Raw genomic sequence first — 22,749 nt, forward strand, 5'->3', positions numbered from 1 at the left:
TGCTCGGTATATTTCTTTCCGTTCAGAGGTTGGATGTGGAATCTCCCTAAAAAACTTTTTTCAAAAGTGAAAACCTTGGCAAGAAGAAGACTAATAAACGTAGTGAAATCTCTAAATATTAAAATGTCAAGTAAATGTTTTTTGCTATACGCATTTTTTTTTACTTGGCATTTGGAACTCGAAAGTTCATCGCCTCATCTACGCAAGCCTTCCACGCTGCCCTATCTTGTGTCAACCCCACCCAAGATGCACCTCTCCGATCGACACCCACCCGTCCTATTTCTACTAGATCCGCTTTTACGTTGTCCTCCCATCTACGTCTAGGTCTACCTAGAGGTCGCGTTACCATCGGCCTGCCCTTCATGATACGCTCTGCCGTAGGTCGTCTCCCATTCTCGCTACGTGCCCTGCCCATCCCAATCTGCACGATTTTATTATTCTGTTAATATTTGGTGACACGTACAGATTGTGTAACTCATCATTGTGTAGTCTCCTCCATTCCCCGGTTTCCTCATCTTTCTTCGGCCCGTATATTTTTCGCAAGACTTTATTTTCAAATACCCTAAAACGGTTGTCCGCCTGCTTAGTGAGAGCCCACGTTTCGCACTCGTACAGAACCACCGGCAGTATTATTGTCCTGTATATTCTTATTTTAACGTTTTTAGACAACAGCCTCGACTTAAGTAAATTACTCACGGCGTAGAAGCAAGCATTACCCGAATGGAGTCTCTTATTTATTTCGACATTAATCTCGTTTCTATCATTTATGGTCGTACCCAGATACCTGAATTCGCTAACCTTTTCAAAAGTAAAATTCCCAACTCTGAGATCTTCCTCCCCTCTGCAGATGCCTAGCTTATCCACAATCATGTACTTTGTTTTTGATTCACTCACTTTTAACCCTGTATACTCCACCGCTTTTATGAGGATTTCCGCGTTTCTTGCTACCGTTTCCCTACAATCCCCCAGTATATCCAAATCATCTGCGTAGCCTAGTATCTGCGTTGTTCCATTAAGCGTTGCGCCCATCTGGCTAACCTGCATTTTTCTAACGGCATACTCTAACGTTAAGTTGAACAGCACCGTAGAGAGTCCATCCCCTTGTTTTAAACCATCGCGTATCATGAAGGGTTCTGATACATTACCGCCTACTCGGACCTTTCCCGTGCTTCCGTTCAGACATATTTGAATTAATCTCACGAGTTTTTTCGGTACACCGAGAAGTACTAGAATTTGATACATTTAATGGCGTTAATCCCTCTGTACATTTCACGGGGGTTATTTTCCTTACTGTTGGTTTCTATTCTCCTAATAAGATTCTTTTGATACTCCCGCTTCTTATTTCTATAGATCGCGCTCGTCGGTTTCCTTACGTTAGAATACTCTTCTACGGTCCTATCGCTTCTATTTTGTAAGCTATATAATTTAGCCTTTTTGCGCCTTTCAAACCAGAGTTCGCACTCTTCGTCAAACCATGGTTTGCTCTTTGGCTTTTTCTTTTTACCCAGTACTTTGTTCGTGGCCTCTTTTACCGTTTTTTCGATGTCCTCCCATAAGCTATTCGGTTCGTCATTCCCCTCCGGCGATGTGTTTGCTTCTTCAAGTGCCTGAAACCTGTTATTAATTCCGTTTTGTCCGATTCCTGTATTGCTACCAAATCTAGATTGTACCTATCAGCTTCCTTTACGAGTTCTTTAAACGCACCTGCTCTGTATAGACTGCGAACATTCCAAGTTCCGACCCTTAAGTCCCTTTTGGTTCGGATTTGATTTTTTTGAGCCATGATGTTATGTTAAACCCGCGCGCTTCGGATCCTGTTCCGATCGCAGGTGAGTCCGCCGTTCTAGAGGTGATAACCCCCATACCTCTCTAGAACTAAGTATGAGAGCTTTCCGACTTTGACGAGGACAGTGTCAATTCGTCGTCAGACACACTACGGTTTCATTCTCGCATCCTAAGGCCCCCCTGCAAGGCAGCGCGCCTTCGCTGGCATCGTTACCGCGTAAGACCAGGTGACGAATCATTCTACACATCCCCTTTCGGGGCAGTTGTCATCGCTTCCGCATCCTCCTCGGCAGCAGGATTTTTGCCCATTTTTGTAATGTGTGATGAAAGAGATAGATTGAGAGATAAGAGATAATGTGAAGTGTTTTTGTTGTTGTGGTGCTTGCGTAGTGTTTCTAGATGAATGCGTTCGACAGTGTGGGCTCATCACACCCACGCCTATTCCTATTGGCTGTCCGCGGCTGCTTATTCAATTTATTCGCAGCTAACCTCTTTCTCAGGGGCTGTTCCTCTATCCGCAACATAAGGACGCGCTGTGTAGTGGTGATAGGCATCCACCCGTCCGATCTGGACGACAACGCCCAAGACCCGCTTAGGGTAGCGGCATTGTAACAGGCTATACGCATTAAGATATAAAATTAAAGTTAAAATTAGTGTTCCCAAAAAATGATATCTTAATGCGTATGGCAAAAAACATTTACTTGACATTTTAATATTTAGAGATTTCACTACGTTTATTAGTCTTTTTCTTGCCAAGGTTTTCACTTTTGAAAAAAGTTTTTTAGGGAGATATTTATTATTTTAATTTAATGGTTTAGTATTAGCTATTGATTAAATCTAAGCGTATCTATATATATTTTATTTTTAATATATTTCCTGTTTTTTAAATATCGTTAGTTCTTTTTCATTAATAAATATATTTATTCTTAATTAAAGTGATATATTTTATACGTAAGACGAAAATCACTGGTAAAATTTTTCCTTGTCTAGTTTTTTAGGTTGTTGAAAAATAACAAATCCTCTTCGTATATTTTAGAAGATTAAAACTGGGTAAAATTGGCTCCTAATTTAGGATACACATTTTTTACTGATACATAACCATTCAAAACTTATTAATATAGCGAATAGCGGAAAAGAGTCTATGATACAATACACTATTAGTATAGAACAAATGTACCAAAAAAATTTTTTAACTACAGCAGACAATGTCCAAGTATCAAAATCATCTCCAAAATGGCAAAACATGGTCTATCATACAATGGTTTAAGGATACAACTAATATACCAAAAAAATTTTTCATTTTCTGTAGATGATGTCCAGGTGTCAGGATGATCCTCAAGTTAACCCATTATAGTTATGGTAACTGATATATGGTGTTACCTTTAAAATTACACCAAGTTTAACCACCAAGAAACAAAAGGAGGGATTGTGATCTGGTCAAGTATTGCCGAGTTTTCCCCAAAAAACGAGCCTCATTAGACTATATTTATTGAGTCTGTCAATTTGAGAAACTTTGTTTTATCGTCCTATTGTTCAAATTTTTTACGTACAAATGTAAAATAAACGATATTTTTCCAAAATAATCGATTATATGAATTCTCCGCGGTAAAAAAAGGTGATTATATTCTCTTTAAGGTATATATCAAATAATTTACTTAAATTACTTTTTCAAGAACTTTATTAAAAAAACTAAAATTCGAAAAATTAAAAATCTCTGATTGCTTAATGATATTATGTAACCTTGGATATTTCATTTCATCAGGTATTTCTGTATTTATAACTTTATCAACATCATCTACATTGTTCAGTTTATGATTTTTATGAATGATAACAAACAAGTGCATATGTGGTAAAGCTCTTTTCTGAAACTTAATTACATAAGTATATGCAATACATTTTTCAAAAATGTTTTTTTTTAATTTTATTTATAGCACCGCGTGACCTGAGTAGTCCTTTAGTGCACTGTGCTTTATCGCCCGAGCGTAGCGAGGACGCTAACGTTACGGTGCCGTACAGGACTGCTTATGTCACTGTTAGGATAGAACCGATTCCACCAGCTAACAATGAAATATTATTAAAACGTGGGCGCTTAGCTACTCTCCCATACGGGGGAGATCAGTGAGAACACTAATTTGTCGAGGCAGAACTGTTTGATTTAACCGAAATGTCAAAGTTCAGAAATATTGAATTAAATGCTACTTACTTTGTTCTGTGGACTTCTGGAATTTGAGAAATAATTTAACCCGAACGGATGCTCAGAAAAACTGGGATGACTGCTCGGAAAAGATTGCGGGGTTTAGATCTCCTTTTTGGCAAGATGTTTTAGCAAAACGGAGGATGGCTCAAAATTGGTTGTATTCTGAATGACATATTTTCCAAAACTCAACACATGGATTGCAGTGATGTTTATTATCAACTTATCAAAACACAAATTAAATCAGACACTCAAATGAAACAAAACTTATTGAATTTCTCAAAGGCAAATTACTCAAAATCTAAACTCTTAAAATTAGCGTCCTTTCTCTAGGAGCGCACACCCTGGAGTGGCGTTTCGGAGGAGGTGATGCTTGAGAGAGAGTCGAAGCTTTCTCCCACGCGGGGTACTTACTTCTCCTCTTTTCTTACTTCAGCCTAGCCGCGCTCTTTGTCTTACTCATTAGGCCTTATGGGCCTAATACTATGGTCAACGGCTAAACTGCAGCGTCGGCTGTGCACGCGCGCTTCAGCCGAGGGAGGAGAAGTTTGTTTTGGTTTCGGGTACATTCCTTCGAGGCTTAGTTAAGCGTCGAAGTTTCTGGATCTTCTTTTTACTGGCTTTATGTAATTTTTATATAATGTTTCTAAATAATTTATCCAGGAACTTCGTCACTTAACAGTCACGGATAGTCATGACATAGCGGACTTAAAGCAGGCAGATGCTATAAAATAGTATACGATACTTGGAACCTAAGTTGGCATTTTATTACACAGCGCTGCGGTATCTAATTACGCTTCGTGTAATAAAGTGCTACTTGGGTCACACGTATCGTAATGTACTATTAATAATTCATTAACTTTTACATTAAAAACTTTTGCTACTAAATCAGCTCTATCAATAGTTAATTCATTTTTTCTCAAATTTTGTTTAATTTCCTTACATTTTGGGTTACATGTCATAGTAATGAAAAGATCTGATTTATTATACTTTTGAACTATTGTAACAATTCCACCTTCCCGCCACCCCCCACCACTAAATAACGTAAAATTGTTTAAAAATTATGTTATTTTGATTAAACTCCCCCCCCCCTCCACTACCCCTTCACCCGCCTCCGTTGACCCTCTACTAACCCCTCTACTTCCCTCCACTTCCCCTCCACTTTTCCCTTCAGAGTATGTAATTTTACACTTTGAGAAGTAAAGCATTTTGAGGATTTTTTGTAAGAAGGAAGAATGTAACAATTAGATGCAAATTTATAACATTCTATAATTAGATGGAATTGAATTGTAAAGTATTAAATAAACAAAGTGTATACTTACTTCTTTCGCATTTTAATATTTTACAATAAAAAATTAATAAGATCAATTATAATAAAATTGGTCCACCAACACCCTTTCCATTAGAATGCAGCAAAAAATAAAATAAATAAACTCCAAATAAAAAGTCGATAAAGAAACTAGAGTTAAAAATAAGATGTTAGGAATATCCGAGCATATTTAATAATAATTAATTAAATAAGATAGAAACGAGAAACGAGAACGTTACCAAAAATACAAACAAAAACGTGACAAAATCCGATTAGAAATAAATAAAATTATTAAAGATTATAAAACGCAACGAAGGGAAACTTAAGTTAAATCAGAGAAAAATCAAATCCGGACGCTATCACACACAGATACATACACACACATACAGAATCGAAAGAAGGCGACAGTCAGCGAAGGAGAAGAGTAAATGCAGACAAGAGGAGAACGCTTGCACTCGGGCCATGTATACAAATCGAGCCGCTACGAGAAGGAGAAGGCGACTATCAGCAGAAGAAGAGAGTGAAGGTAGAAAAGTGTACGCGCAAGCCACCGTATACAGATCTCCGTCACGCGCACAACAAAGAGCTGCGGACAAAGGAAGGTCAAGGTGCGCCGCACTTGACTACGAGATATCTAGAAGTCATTGGCAGCATAGAAAAAAAAGATAGGCTCTGCATATCATAGGGGAGCATGCCAAATAAGGAGATATGCGACGTGCAAGCCCCCTCATTAGTTGAATGCTTCTCTCATAGTTACTCCTATACGCCAAAGTGGAACCGCAAGGAGGCTAGAAGAATGGCAACGTTCATATAAGGAAATATGCAGCTTGGAGGCTTCTGATTGGCCGTCTCTCCTCTCTCACACACACTAGACACAGGACTGCAACGGGGATGGCAAGGAGGATTTTAGGTATAAAAGGCCTAGAGCACTAGGCCCGAGGGAACAGTATTTCTTAAAGATTAGAGCAACGCGGAAGCACTGCCCGAATCCGGACCGGTACGTCACGTCGGACTTTAACTTTTACGTGTAACTTCTGTCAGGGCTTAGAATATTTTCGGTCGTTCAAAACCTTAAAATATTTTCGACGGTTCAAAAACTTAGAATATTCTTGATTGTGCAAAGATTTAGAATATTTTCGAACCTATCGGACTTAGAATACCGACGTTGTCGTTTGTCGTTCTTGGGAAAAGTTATAATTGTTTTATGATACATGCGTTAGTCGCGAGCGAGCGTTAAACAAAATCTTGTTGCTTTGAATAAACTTAATTGAGAATTAAACCTCGAGTGCACATTTAAATCCTCAAACTCTTAATTCCTGACGCGCCCATTCATACTTAAGATCTATTTGCTTTGGAAGCTGAGCCGATGCCCAACTGAGAGGGTGTGCTGGTAGCAGAGCAGGTCAGAAGCAGAACAAAACACAAGATAAGTGAAATACACACACACAGGTCACGCGCTTCACTGAATATTCTCTTTCACTCTTTCTCTTTATCACAATTCGTTGCACGAAAAGTCGATCGCGTCTTCCAAAAGTCTAATATAATATTAGTCCGTGATACAATCGTAACGATAGGAGTGATGTCCTACTTAACTGACTACTAAGGGAAGAGTAATTTGCATTATAAATCTCAGTGTTGGATTTAAACTAAAAATACATAAAGATCAATAGCGGTTTCAAAAGACTTTCCGGCGACTACTGGAGGATGTTCTATCTTAGATCGCGAAGGTAGTCAAGCACCGATGGCGCTAAGACTTTGCGTTTTAAAGCTTTATCGTCATCTGTACTTATAAAGTAAATCAACCCGTAGAGTTACTCTCCTGTAACACTCTTATAAGTTTAGGACATAACAGGTTGATTACTTATACTTTGTTGGTGCACCGCAGCCGGGAATTATTTTGAAACGCGAGAAATTCAGACATTTTTGGGTAATTATTTGACAAAAACTTGTGAAATTAAAACTTAAAATCGCGTCGAAACAGGAATAGCTACAAGAAACCTCTTTTGAAATTAAGAAACTACAAAAAGTGATCGTTTAACATAATATTTTATTTTCCGTAATCCTTCTTCCATTCCTTTCCAAAAACAGAGAATCGCCTCATTATACGACCTGTTTTTACAAATATTCCTTTCCAAAAAATAGAGAATCGCCTCATTGTGCGACCTATTTTACGAATATACCTTTTCAAAAACAGAGAATTGCCTCATTGTGTGATCTGTTTTACAAATACTCCTCTCCTTAAAAAACAGAGAATCGCCTCGTTGTGCGACCTGTCTAATCCTTCATTAAAAAACGGAGAATCGCCTCATTGTGCGATCTGTTTTTTTTTTTATATAAATAATCCTCATCTCGACTCATTGTGCAATTCGTTCTAGTCAACATAACACCTTTTTTAACTATACGCAAAATAAAATTAAATGAAGACTGCAAATAAATCAGTTGAGGCCTCGCGAAAAAACCGAAGTTGAGATTTCTGCAAAAATTAGCAATTGCGACGACGGGGGAAGTAAAACCAAAGAATAACGTCGAATTGTCAGAATTTCAAATCGAGATAGGGAAAAAGTTGAAAAATAAGAATGTCGAGTAGTGACGAGTGCGAAAGAACCATAATAAATCGGAAGCGAATATAACGAAAACTCATGGAAACCGAACACTTGATTTAGACTAAAGTCTCTTAAACCCCAATTTACAAATAATAAATCAATATTCAGATTTGCAAAAGAGAAATGATCCCGTCGATCCAGCGTTAGAAAGAAAAGCAAGCCGAAGTTATAAAAAATTAGAAAAGAGTTTATCGAAGTATCAAGTAGAAGCCCCTTTTCCTAAACCAAAAGCTAGAAAATCAATTAATGATAGAGTTCAGGGTTTAGACAAGGACTTATTTGGCACTTATAGAGAGAGTAAAGTTACGGACGACGAAGAATATGGTGTTATTAAACAAGTTAACACAAGTGTTTCACTTAAACAAGTATCTATAAAACCGATCCGATTAAGAGAATCATTATTAAAGCCGAGTAGCTGAAATCAAGAAAATTTCAAAATTTCCGCAGTGGCCCAAGAGATCGCCTCTCTAGAAGCCACGCCCCTTTTCTCAAACCCCACTCTCAAGCAACGAGATCCTACTCTTACAAAGCCAAGCGACGCTGCTCGTGAATTAGAATTAGCCAAATCAGAAAAAATTTTATCGACCGAGTTGTTGACTAACTCGAATTTATCTGAATAACTGAATTTAGAAAATATACAGAATTTATCCAGTTCCTCGATAAAGTCAACCATCAAAAACATGACTGATATCGATACGACATAAGCTAACACCCAATCGCAAGAAAAGGATATAAGTTGTGAAAATTCAACGAAATTTGAGGGTAATACAAGCAAATAAACAAATAGAATTACTATCGAAACAGTCCCTGGCAAAATCGGCAGAAGAAGTCGCGCGAGAAGCAGGAGAATCACACAATAAATTTGCGAATCACTTGAAAATCCAATTAATCGTCAATATAATTGAATAAATTTGCTGGCACTTTATTTAAAATATTATAAGTTTATATCCGCTGCATCATCCTTTCGATGTGGATCCTCACATTTGCAACACTGTATGTTTCTTCGTTTTCTTCTTTTGTGAATTCTGCATCTGTTAAGAAAGGAGGTATAACTACTATAATTTTTTTATCCCTTGTCAGCTAAGATCACATCATCATTTTCTAATAAATCCAAAAGATCACTCTATTGTGATTTGGGAATCGCATTTTCTGTCACCAGCACATGCAGATTTAAAGGTAATCAATCCATTTGGTGTACATCTGATAAGGACTTTTGCAGTGAATCCTTTTTTATAATGAGAATAAGTATAAATACGACTGTCTATGCCAGATGGCATCTCTATTGGGAATTCTGTGCAATCTATAATTATTTGAACATTTGGATACTTAGGTTTAAAGGATTCTGGATAGCATCCCTTGTCATTCCACTTTATACAATTTCTGAGAGCAGATGATAAATACTGCAATGTATCGATGAAAATTCTGTATATTGTTGTCCGATGAACTTGAAATATAACACTTAATGATGAGTAGGTCAGTCCAGTCTTCATTTTTGTGAAAAATATAAGCAATCTATTTTCTTTGGATATTTTACAATTATCCATATCAGAGACAACTTTATCAGCAAATAATTTAAAAGTGCTGAATGTGATTCCAGCGAGGTCAATCAACTGGTCATTAGTTTTCATTGATTTCTTTCTTTTAATTCCTTTTCGTTGCACCCGATGAATTTGTCTTCATATGTTATAGTAGGCGTACCATACTGTTTATCACTAACTTTCAATCTGTTTTGAATGATTATCCGCTTTGGCTCACATATTTCAGTTTGTATTTCTGCATCACACACATTGTTCATAAAACAATACCTATTGCAGATGAACGTTTTACAAGGTTCACTGTCGGTTATCAAAAAGTCAACTTGACATTCTTGAGAACAAGTTTTATCCACTTTCATGTTATGAACCATCGAGCTTGGATCCACGTATTCATTAACTTGTTCTTCCACTACATTTTCCTTGTTGACCAAAACATTGATGGAGTTTTGGGCTATCGGTTTCTTCACTGCGTTTCTGCGTTTCATGAATCTTTCATGCCTGTAAAATAATATTTGCTTGATTTTTATAAAATAATTTTAGGAATAACTAATTTCAATATAGAATATTTTTTACCTTGCAATTGCTGAATTTACATTGGTGTTTGTTTTCTTATATATATATATATATATATATATATATATATATATATATATATATATATATATATATATATCAGGAAATAATGTTGGAACGTAGCTTGGACTGAACTGATTGTCCGATTTGGCATTTCCAGTAAAATGCACACTGCAAATTCATTCTTTGTTGGTTCCCACTTTGAACCATCAGGGCTGCAAAAATGGTTTTTAGTTTATTTTTTAACATTTTATTTTGACATTAAATTTTAGGTTATGCAAACTTACTTTAGTATTTTTACTGCATTGATACATTTTTTCCTCTGTTCTCGTTTATGTGACACAACCGGAAAATTGTACATTTGTACAATTGTTCTTGTTATTAGGACAATTAATAACACAGCACTTTCTTACTGCAGGCATTGCAGAAAGCTAAGTATGGAGTGCGCGTCTATAGCAGAAGAACAAGGTTACGCTAGTTTTGATGAATTACTACTCACGAACGAAACACTGAGAAGTATTTTTAATAAAACTACTGATTCGTAATATTATATTCTTAATATTTTTAATGTTTCTACTATCGAAACTTTATAAACAAACTATCGTATACTCTGTTTGTACTCCAAAACCATTAACATGCGTGTAAAACCAGTGCAACTGGGGACACTAAAGTTCACATTTTTTCCGATGCGACGCGCTGGTATCGCCTCGCTATTCCCCACCATGGCAATCCTCCTAGCCTATAGTACAACATGCATAATCATGTAAAGTGCATTCTGAAAAAAATAATGGAGACTGTAGTGCATAAACATACACCGATTTTAACGTAGGTACTGCTGCTGCTAAATATGCACAGTCATATATGCAGATTTGCATGCAGTATTTCTTCGTAAGGGTTTGCCATGTCAAATTTCATGTTAGAGTTGTTTCAAAGGATCATAATAAGGATAATTCTGACACTGGTGTTTAAGCACTCATCACCATAAACACTGCACAACTTTTGATAAGCCTGCGCTGCAGTTTTCCCTTCTCGGAAGTAGAAAATCAAAATGTGACGAAAGTGGCCTTCTGGAATCTCCATTGTCAAAGCGCAATAATTTTTGAATCAGTAAACGAATGACGCTACTTTGTATTCTAGAATATTCTGTAGACTTTAAACTTCTAAATATGCTATAGTGTGGCTTCATTGAATAAGCATCACTATAGATATAATACAACTTTAACGCCATCTTTTAGGACGAACCGAAATTATTTTTTCCCTAACCCAATATTTATTTGAATGTACATTTTTAAAAATGAATTATATTGATGTGATTTTAGTATTAGATCCATTTAGAATTGTACATAATTTTAAATATTTTGATATTTCAACGCTAAAATGTGTGTATATACAGGGTGACCCAATTTAAACGGGCACCGCTCATAACTCGTCAGGGACAGCCACAATCGAAAAAATGGTAGAGACGAAAGTTGTAGGATATCGAAGGGGCAACCCGATGGTGAACTTGGATTTGACCTTGAACGCGTTTTTCAAGGTCATTTGAAGGTCAACTTTTGATTTTTAAATATGAACCCCATTCTTTTATTGCGGGAATGGAAAGAGCGGTAAATTTTACGTTCAGAATGGTATGTTCGGTTGCGGCACTGAAGGTCATCGCAAGGTCATGCAGCCAGAATGAAACCCCGCCTACGTAATTCCTCTAGCAACGCCAAATTAAAAAAATTGGTAGAGATTAAAGTTGTAGGATATCGAGGGGACAACCCGATGGTGACCTTGGATTCGACCTTGAACGCGTTTTTCAAGGTCATTTGAAGGTCAACTTTTGATTTTTAAATAGGAACCCCATTCTTTTATTGCGGGAATGGAAAGAGCGGTAAATTTTACGTTCAGAATGGTATGTTCGGTTGCGGCACTGAAGGTCATCTCAATGTCCTGCAGCCAGAATGAAACCCCGCCTACGTAATTCCTGTAGCAACGCCAAATTAAAAAAAAGTGGTAGAGACCAAAGTTCTTGTATAGGGGGGGGGGGGGGGAGAATTGTGACCTCGAATTTGAGCCAGTCCTACAAGGTCATTTCAAGGTCAAATTATTTTTTTTCAAACTTTACTTTTACTTTGTATCCGAGATGAAATCCCTTCTTAGATGTTCTCTGTCCAGCGGCCAAGACGCAAATGAGCCCTCGCTAGCGTCCAAACATAAGTCTCGCTATTCCCCGAATGATCCCTTCCGACGGTTAACTTGCGAATGACTCCTCTAGGTGGTCGCCACCTACCTACCCGAACTCCTGATGTGCGAAAAATAAAAATGGCTCCCGAAATAAGCCTTTTAAAATAAGTCCCGCGCTCAGTCTTGCCACCGCGACTCCGTCGAACCTTCCCCTACGACGCTTAACTCACGAATGATTTTCAAGCAGGCGCCCCGGCCCCGCGCCGTACCTGCCGCCCGAACTTTCGATTTGCAAAAATAAAAATAGCCTCCGAAAATTGTCGAAAGAGTCTCACACTCGGCCTTCCGCCAAAAATATTATTTTTTTAATTTGGCGTTGCTAGAGGAATTACGTAGGCGGGGTTTCATTCTGGCTGCATGACCTTGCGATGACCTTCAGTGCCGCAACCGAACATACCATTCTGAACGTAAAATTTACCGCTCTTTCCATTCCCGCAATAAAAGAATGGGGTTCCTATTTAAAAATCCAAAGTTGACCTTCAAATGACCTTGAAAAACGCGTTCAAGGTCAAATCCAAGGTCACCATCGGGTTGCCCCTTCGATATCCTACAACTTTGGTCTCTACCATTTTTTCGATTGTGGCTGTCCCTGACGAGTTATGAGCGGTGCCCGTTTAAATTGGGTCACCCTGTATATATATATATATATATATATATATATATATATATATATATATATATATATATATATATATATATATATATATATATATATATATATATACACACACACACACACACACACACACACACACACACACACACACACACACACACACACACACACACACACACACACACACACACACACACACACACACACACACACACACACACACACATAGAAAGGCTTCAACATTATTTACATTTTATAAATAATACTTTTCAAACATTGTAAAATTGTTATTAACTATTTGTTAATTTATTTCCGATTCATCCCTTAAGAGTACTACTAGCAAATATGCATCATTCTGGTTATTTCCTGTTTTCGGTATATTTCCGGTTCATTTTCGGTCACTTCCGAATAATTTTTTTCCGGCTATAAGTTCACTTATAGCCGGAGACTATCAGACTCATTTTAATATAATAAGAATATTTAAGGTCAAATTCATCTCAAATGATATACTTTTAATTTCCATTCGAACACTTATTTAAATATTTGGGTTCATCGCTGACATGTTCGGATGGGTGTTAGAATGGAAATTAAAAGTTATTATTTTGACTTTAAATATTGTCTCATTATCGTAAAAGAAATGTGCAAAAGATCAAATCTTTACGTACATTAGTTTCTGGATAATAGCAGCCAGAAAATTTAAAAACCAGACAAAAGAGAGGCACGCGAAGGAAACTGGCCATAGCGTAGCGACCAGGCCAGCAAAACCAGTGAAAATTCTACCAGGGTTGCTTTTCTTGATTTTGTTGTCTATTTAGTGCCAATTGAATGATAATGATTATAGATTTGAACACTTTTGTACATTACTTATATTTGAGCTGTATACATTAGAAAGCAAGAAAATAGGGCTGAGTTTTAGAGCGACACCCATGAGAAAAATTTATTGTAATTAAAAAAATTGAAAGGAAATAGTATTCATGATTTGTTGAAAATGCAGACTAGTTATACCCCTATAAGAGTCTTTAAGTAATCGATAAGGAAGGAAAGATAAAAAGAGAAAGAGAATATAAAAATAATTAATTAACTAAATAAGTAAAATACTAGTTAAAAACTCACTCGCTAACGCTCGCTCGTTATATTTAAACATTGATTCAACTTTTAAATATATATATATATATATATATATATATATATATATATATATATATATATATATATATATATAATACACAAATTTATAATAATAGAAATATGAAAAACAAACAATCTACTATTATATAATTTTAGGCCTTAAAATTTTTGGGCCTCAAATATTTTTGGGCATTAAACTTTTTGAGCCTCAAATATTTTTTGGCCTTAGCAGTTTTGGATCTTAAAATATATAACCTTAAAATTTTTGGGCCTTAATAATTTCGGGTTATTTAAATATTCCGGTGTGCCGTGAAGCCATTCATATATTTTCTCAATAACTGACATATTTATATCTATTAGTATAATTTGTATTTCATTTGAATTTTTTGAAGTCCTATAAACTGTGTAACAACATAGACTTAAGGGCAACAATTTCAGACCCGTCTCAACGATCGCCGAAGCGAACAGCGCCCCTCCACTGAAACCCATAAAGTCGACAGTAACAACAAGTTTGTAGCAGAAAAAGTTCAAATGAAAAACTATATACAAGACCAAATATGACAATATAAAGCAAAATAATAATTTCAAGATCTTTAAATTTCAAAGGCCAGAGCAGACTGAGCAATCAAAACAATTTCCCCGGCTATCTATACATATTGGTACGCATGCACGGACTGCATTGATAAATATCAGATATGTATATGAATATTATCGTACAAAATTATTATAATTTTTCCGAACTGGCCACTTCTAAAGTTCAGGGCAGACTGAGGAATCGAAACAACTTTCCCGGCTATTTATACATATTGGTACGAATGCGCAGATTGCATTCGTGAATATCAGAAATATGTATAAATATATATATATATATATATATATATATATATATATATATATATTTAAATTACACTGGCTTCCAAAGTTTAGTCGGCTTTGACACTATGATTTTCTGCGTCAAATACTATATTAGAAAAATATTACATATCAACTTAGGAATATTATCGTACAAAATGTTTATGATTTACTGATCATACTATATCGAAAGATTCGAGCAAACTGATCAAAGAAACAACTTTCTCGCATATATATATATATATATATATATATATATTTAAAGAAAATGGTTATCCTGAATATCGAAGAAGAAATAACATTTCACAAAACTATACTTCGAATTAAAAAATTTAGAAAAATTATTCCAGTTGACAACACAATGGTTGTTCCTTATAATAACTTTTTATTGAAAAAGTATAACTGTCATATTAATGTCTAATATTGCGCATCAATTCAAAGTATTAAATACATATTCGATTATATTCACAAAGGTGGAGATAGAGCATTATGTAAGATGAAAAAAATTGAAAATCTAAATAATTCTAGCGAAGAAACTCCCATAGTACATAATGAACTTACTCAGTATGTAGATGGTAGATATTTAAGCCCAATGGAAGCTGCTTGGCGTCTACAAGGATATCCTGTTTGTGGTAAAATACCCGCTGTAGAACGTTTAGGAATCCATACAAAAGATCAACAACATATAGTTTACGAAGAAAATAAAGAATTGCAAGCCTTAAACAATAAAGAAACTACTTTAACAGCATGGTTTAAATTAAATAAAATTGATGATTTTGCAAAAACACTTAAATATGTTGAACTGCCTGAATATTATAGATTTAATAAAAAATATTGCATCAATACTATTGCTCGACTTAATATCGTATCACCAAAAGATACTGAGAGATTTTTTTTAAATTAATACTAAATCGAGCAAGAGGTCCAACTTCATTTGAAGATTTGAAAAATCATAAAGATATAGAGTATCAAACATATAAAGACGCAGCACTTGCAATGGGCTTAATAGAAGATGATTCACGTATTTTTATGATTTTTGAAGAAGCTTGTCATCGTGTTACCATTTCAATTACGTAAATTTTTTGCATGGTTTATTTTAGCAGAAAACATAAAGGGTAATACAATTTGGACAAATTTAAAAATTATTTCACAGAAGAAGACAAATAAAGAGAATAATGCTCAGATTCAAATTATATTAGAGAATGAAGAAAAATCTTGCAAAGATTTCAGTTTACCAGAACCAAATAGTATTATTAATGATGATGCAACATCTATAGATAATGTCTTACAAAGTGCCGATATCTTTAAATATATGTTTGATCAATTGACCTATGATCAAAAGGCAATTTTTGAATAGTTAGTTGACAATGAACACAAAATTTATTTCATTGATGAACCTGGAGGTTCGGGAAAAACGTTTTTATATAAAACATTAATTTATTATTACATGTCATTAAACAAAAAAGTTTTATCAATGGCATGGACTGGTATCGCGTCTATTTTGTTACCTAGGGGATTGACAAGTCATAGAACCTTCAGATTGCCTTTAGATTTAAATAATATTGAAAGTGCTTTTTTGAAATTATAGTCGGACAAAAAAAGATTAAGAGAGGCAGATTTAATAATTTGGGAAGAAGCTTCAATGATACCTAAAAAAGCTTTAGAAATTATTAATCGTACTTTACAAGATGTATGTCGTAACGATATTCCTTTTGCGGGAAAATTAATAGTATTAGGAGGAGATTTCAGACAAATTCTTCCAGTAATTAAACATGGATACCGAAACTCTATCATAGAAGAAACAATTAAATATTCAACTTTGTGGCCTCTTTTTAAAATCTTGAAGCTCAATAAAAATATACGTTCGAATAATGTAGAATTTTCCTCTTTTTTGTTAGAAATAGGAGAAGGTAAAGTCAATACATTTGAAATTCCTCAAAAATGGAAAACTACCGATGTTTGCAATGAAATTTATAAAAATATTAATTTAGGTGCTTCCGTTAGTAGCGTGATCTTAGCTCCTCATAATGACATCAAAATTTTAAATAACAAAGTTCTAAAATTATTACATGGCGAATCAAAGACATATTATAGTGTAGATTATGCAACACATAAAGGAGTAGATCAAACAGAGGAAAATATTCATTTAAATTATCCAGTTGAAATGTTGAATAATATCAGAGAAGGTCTTCCACCACAAAAACTTAATTTGAAAGTAAATGCAATAGTGATGTTAATTAGAAATTTAAGTATTACAGATGGTTTATGTAATGGCACTCGTTTAAAGATTACCAAATTATATGAGTATAACATTGAAGCAGAAATAATTACAGGCGAAAACATTGGACAGAAAGTTTTTATACCGAGAATAACACTAAACACAGAAAATTCATCTTCGTTTCCATTTACTCTTTTTAGAAAACAATTCCCAATCATATTAGCGTTTGCCATAACGATAAATAAAGTACAAGGCCAAAGTTTAGATTCAAGGGAAATTTGTTTGAAACGACCATTGTTTTCGCATGGTCAATTATATGTTGCATTATCTCGATGTCGAAATCCTGATAATATACATATTCAGAATGAGTCAGGTGAATCAATACGAAATATTGTTTGGAATGAAATTTTAAATATTTGATTCAAAACTGTTTAGTCAATTCTTAGGGTTTTCGATCATAGAATAAATTATTATTCAATTTTTTTTAGATTTTTTTCAAATAAAAGACATGTATTTATATTAACTTCTTGCTGCTTTTCAATTTCGAATTTTAAAATCATTTTGTAGACATTCAAATTAGTATGCATACATAATTCTTTTTAAAATTATTTTACAAGAATCATCAATATACATAATGCAGAACAAAACAGAAACATAAATGATCGTTTAATAACAATAATGAATTAATTTCATATTATTATAGGACATGATATAATAATGTCTAATTAATTTATAAATATTAAATGATTATTTAACATATTTACTTAAAAAAAGTTTCCATTAAGATTTCGTCCTGTTAAAAAATATAGAAAAAATCAAGATTTATTATCAAATTAACTACGTATTTAAATTTCTTTTTTCAATATGAATACGTAAAATTAATTAACTGATAAAAATTAATAAAAGTTAATTTTTCTTAATTATATCATATTTTACGTAATTCAAAGGCGAAAAATTTAATTTAAATACAAAACTGATTTGATAACAAATTGATTTTTAACCAGATATTATTTAGATTAAATGCATAAATTAAAAATATTAAAATGATTATAAAGATTGTAAACTTTTTTTAAGTAAATATGTTTCTGCAGGATGGAGGATGGTATTAGGTGGAGTCTTAGGGGAGGAGGACTGGTATCTAAGACTCCCGTGGTTATATGGCTCTAGGCGATGATTCCACGGTTTTTTATTAAATTATTATATAAAAAATTCAAACTGTTAACAATAGATAATTTCTAACTTGATATATATCCAAATCAATAGTATAATTTTATTTACTAAATGAAACTATTGTTCATAGTAGCTTTTATTGTAAATAATTATATCATGTCATATAATTACGTAAAATAATTGGCGAATTTTTTAAATAATAATTTAAGAAAAACAAAAGAAAAATCAACGCGCCTAAACACATTGTATATCCATATTATAGTGTGCTTCTGACAGTACCTCTTAGGTGGTGTGGAAATCTGTCGTTATTATCTTCTCAATTTAAACTTTAACCAATCGTTATACCATTTTTCCAATAAAGGAAATTTTGTCGATCTCCTTAATTTGATTATAACACATCATTATACCATTATTAAAAAATAGGAACTTTTGAAATCTTTTTGACTAAGTTTTATAATAATCATTTTAATATTAATGAAATTGATTTAAGAGGGGCCAACGGAGGGGATGCGGAGGAGCTTGCGGAGGGGGTGTGGAGGGGCTTGCGTAGGGGGTGTGGAGGGGCTAGCGGTGGGGGTGTGGAGGGGCTTGCGTAGGGGGTGTGGAGGGGCTAGCGGTGGGGGCGCGGAGGGGGTGGAGGGGTGCAGAGGGGGCGGAGGGGCAAAGAGCTCCAAAAATAACGTAAATTTTGAAACGATTTCACGTGAAAATGCGGAGGGTCTACGGAGGGGCTGCGGAGGGGCTGCGGAGAGGGGCGGAGGGGTTATTGACATTTTGAGCCGACTTGTGCGGTGTCCTCTTTGGCGGAGTTTCCCCTTCATTGCACGTGCATCGCCTTCGGGTATGCGCAATCCATAATGTACAGTAGGCTTCTTGTTTTTTCTCTCTACTTTGCTGTGTTCTCTCCGTGGTGTTGTGATGTGTGCGTGCATATCGGTGTGCTTTGCTTGGTCTTATGCCTCCGCTGTAGAACCACATTGTGTGCGTGCGTATCGGTGTGCTTCGCTTGATCTCTTGCTGTAGAGTCATAAGGTGTGTGCATATCGGTGTTCTATTTTATCCTGATTGTTTTATGTGAATATACTATTATTATTGATTTTCCTAACTGATTTTACTTCGAGTTTAATTATGTTTTCATGTTTAATTCGCCTTACGTTGTCGTTCCTTATTCTTAATTATTCAATTGTTTATTGAATTTGTCGGGTTGCTTATTATACACTGCATTCTAGAGGGAAGGGTATCAATTGATTTACTTTATAATAACTAATCTTACTTGTTTTTAATATATTAAGAATGCGAAAGAAAGTGAGCATTTCACAGTAGTCTTACTTATATACTAATTCTGATGCCAGCTACCTTTCTGTGTTTTTTTAATTGTTCACTGGTTTTTTAACTCGATTTGGTTCTATTTATAGCGCTTATTGAAAATAACTTGGTTTTCCTTCTGGCAAATACTTTCTCTGTTTGTTATTAACTATAATAACGGCGAATTCATGGTTTTTTAAAAATAACCCAAAAACTACTGCACCTACAAAAAAATCATCGTGATTAAGATTTATTGAAATGCATAAATTATTATCTGACGTATTTTCGCGTAAAAGCAGTTTTTACAAAAATGTAACTCCTAGCATCATGTACCTAAAATTTTTCAACTGGATGTTGTTGTAATCGAGCAGCTTATTACAAATAATTTGGTTTTCCAGCGGTCAAATACTTTTTGTTTATTATTAACTTTTGTAAATTTCAATTAATAATTGTTATAGCACTAGCAGCTAAGTAATTTGAATATTTGCGCGGATTAGATTTTAAACCTGTACATGTGTAGTAATTTAGAATCATACGTTCGATCGAGCAACTGCTCCGGTTCATATAGATCTCTCTCTCTCTCTCTCTCTCTCTCTCTCTCTCTCTCTCTCTCTCTCTCTCTCTCTCTCTCTCTTTCTTGTCGCAACCGCCGAATCACACGCATCGTCGCACCTCGCCTCGTTTCACCTCGATCAATAAATTATAGAGTCCGAACCAAGTGTCGATTTATTGAGCCTTCTCCAAAGTCGCCTCTACTTCCACATAAAATCCTATCAGGTTATGGGCCCAGAATTTATTCAATGGAAATCTGGAAAAGTGCTCCGTTGTCGAAACGACTTTGGGACTGAGTGTCCTTGAAGAGTCCTTGAAGTGTCCTTCAAAATTCAAAGGTGAGAACGCAGTGAATTTTAAGAAATAGCGAACCGAAGCTACATGTCGTCGTTCCAATTGCTGGATAAGCTAATTGGGAGAGAAAATCGATTAAGAAAATTATCGATCATGGGCAGTCGCGATGCGCGCGTACTTAGAGAGTGAAGAGCTGTTGGATACGGCCAAGGCACTCGCTACACAGTGGGCCAGAAAATCAAAAAAGAGATCACGGGTTGTCTTCACGCAAAAAAAATTTTAAAAAATCATAAAATTTTTTCGTTTATCTACTTTCGATTACCGAGTGGCACTTTTTTAAATTTCGATCCTAGGAAGAGCTGTACATCCCCTAACCTTAAAGAAAATACTGTATTACGATTGAAATGCTTATAACTTTTCACAGGAGCAGTCATTTTCAACCAGCCAGGATTTAAATTAAAGCTTTCTTATTCTACTTTTAATTCAAAAATTTATATTGAGTCCCTATTTGTAAGTTAGCTATATATATATATATATATATATATATATATATATATATTCTTATCAATTCCGACTGTTGTTTTCCTTCTTGATATATATATATATATATATATATATATATATATATATATATATATATATACAGGGTGTTTCATTTTAATCCGACCACGACAAAAAACCATGGAAAAACTAATTTTAACGAAAAATGACCTTAACAAAAGTTGAAGGGGGTAAAGGGGGCCATCGAATGACACAAACACCTATGACCTTGAACTCGATCCTTGACCTTGAACGAAATGTTATGTGGAGTCCATATTTATATCCTAACTTTAGTGTTGCCCAGGAACAACGACGTGGACGTAATAGGATTGTGTTCCCTTTGGGGTGCTTGATTAGAGTGAGTCCCCTTGCCTCTCACTTTTCGGGGTGCTTGATTAGAGTGAGTCCCCTTGCCTCTCACTTTTCAGGGTGCTTAATTAGAGTGAGTCCCCTTGCCTCTCACTTTTGCTCAAAATTCAACGCAGGTGCTCAAAGACACCACCATTTTGTTGGATACACAATTCAATTCGCTGCTGAAAATGTTCTACTGTTCTGAGTAATACAGCTCTTAGGATGTTTTCACAAGCGGTTTGAATTATGTGGATCATATCTTCCCTCGTTGTAGTTTCATGTTCATAAACAACATCTTTCAAATACCCCCACAAATAGAAATCGGGTGATGTCATATCTGGAGATCTCGGTGGCCATCGAACACCTAAATCTCCACGTCCAGTGCGTCCAATCCACCTGTCACGGTAATTTTGATTAAGATATTGTCTAACTATTCGAGCATAGTGCGCAGAAGCTCCATCTAATTGAATCCACATTCTTGCTCTTGTGTATAAATCTACTTCTTCAAGAAGTACTGGAAGACGTTATCTCAGGAACTGTAAAAAATTATGGCCATTTACATTTTCTTCGAAAAAGTATGGGCCTACAAGGTATCCGTTAACAATTCCACACCAAACATCAAGACTCCAACGATTTTGGTTATATATCTGCCTGTACCAATGCGGATTAACATTCGACCAATAATGACAGTAGTGTCGGTTAAGTTCTCCATTGCTTTTGAATTTTGCTTCATTAGAAAACATTACGTATTGAAAAAAGTGACGATCATTAGCAATCATTTGTCGTGCCCATTGGCAAAACTGTAGCCTTAACCTCATATCAGCAGGTGTGAGATCCTGAGTCAAAGTAATATGATATGGATGATAACGTTGACTTCTCAGTATTCTCCAAGCAGTAGCCATAGGTATACCACTTTGCCTTTGAATTTCACGGGTACTAACGTGGGGATTCAAATGAACCATTGCTAAAACGACCATTACACGAAGATCATCTTCGTTGTAATTACGACGTTCTCTAACCCGTGCTAGTTGCCCTTGTTGAGCTGAGTAACGCTAAAGATAGGATAAAAATTCGCTTACGAAAACATCCCAAGAACTGAATAGAATCCAAAAAAATGGTGGTGTCTTTGGGCACCTACATTCAAATCTGTACATAATAAAAGTGAGAGGCAAGGAGACTCACTCTAATCAAGCACCCCAAAGGGAACACAATCCTATTACGTCCACGTCGTTGTTCCTGGGCAACACTAAAGTTAGGATATAAATATGGATCCACATAACATTTGATATTGCATTTTTGCACTTTTGACCTTACAAAATGGCTTTGAAGTCAGCAAAGCATAATCACATTTTAAGTCAATTATTCTCTTAATGTTTATTACAATAACAAAATGATAATTCTACCAAAAAATTGAAAGGAAAACAATCTTAGGCTGATACTTCTTATTTGACCTTGAATTGACCTTCTCAAGGTCACTAAGGTAAACTTGAAATGTCAT

General features: G+C 35.2%; 1 protein-coding gene across 1 annotated transcript in view; it reads right to left on the minus strand.

Moving 5' to 3' along the window:
* Positions 1 to 22,749, minus strand: part of Icmt (isoprenylcysteine carboxyl methyltransferase) — a 170,393-nt gene that overhangs the window by 99,027 nt on the left and 48,617 nt on the right. The window contains 1 exon segment of the mRNA NM_001190928.1: positions 19,566 to 19,737. The gene's annotated coding sequence lies outside the window, so the exon portion shown is untranslated.

This window comes from Nasonia vitripennis (assembly GCF_009193385.2).
Source record: "Nasonia vitripennis strain AsymCx chromosome 1 unlocalized genomic scaffold, Nvit_psr_1.1 chr1_random0007, whole genome shotgun sequence".
Taxonomy (NCBI): Eukaryota; Metazoa; Arthropoda; class Insecta; order Hymenoptera; family Pteromalidae; genus Nasonia; species Nasonia vitripennis.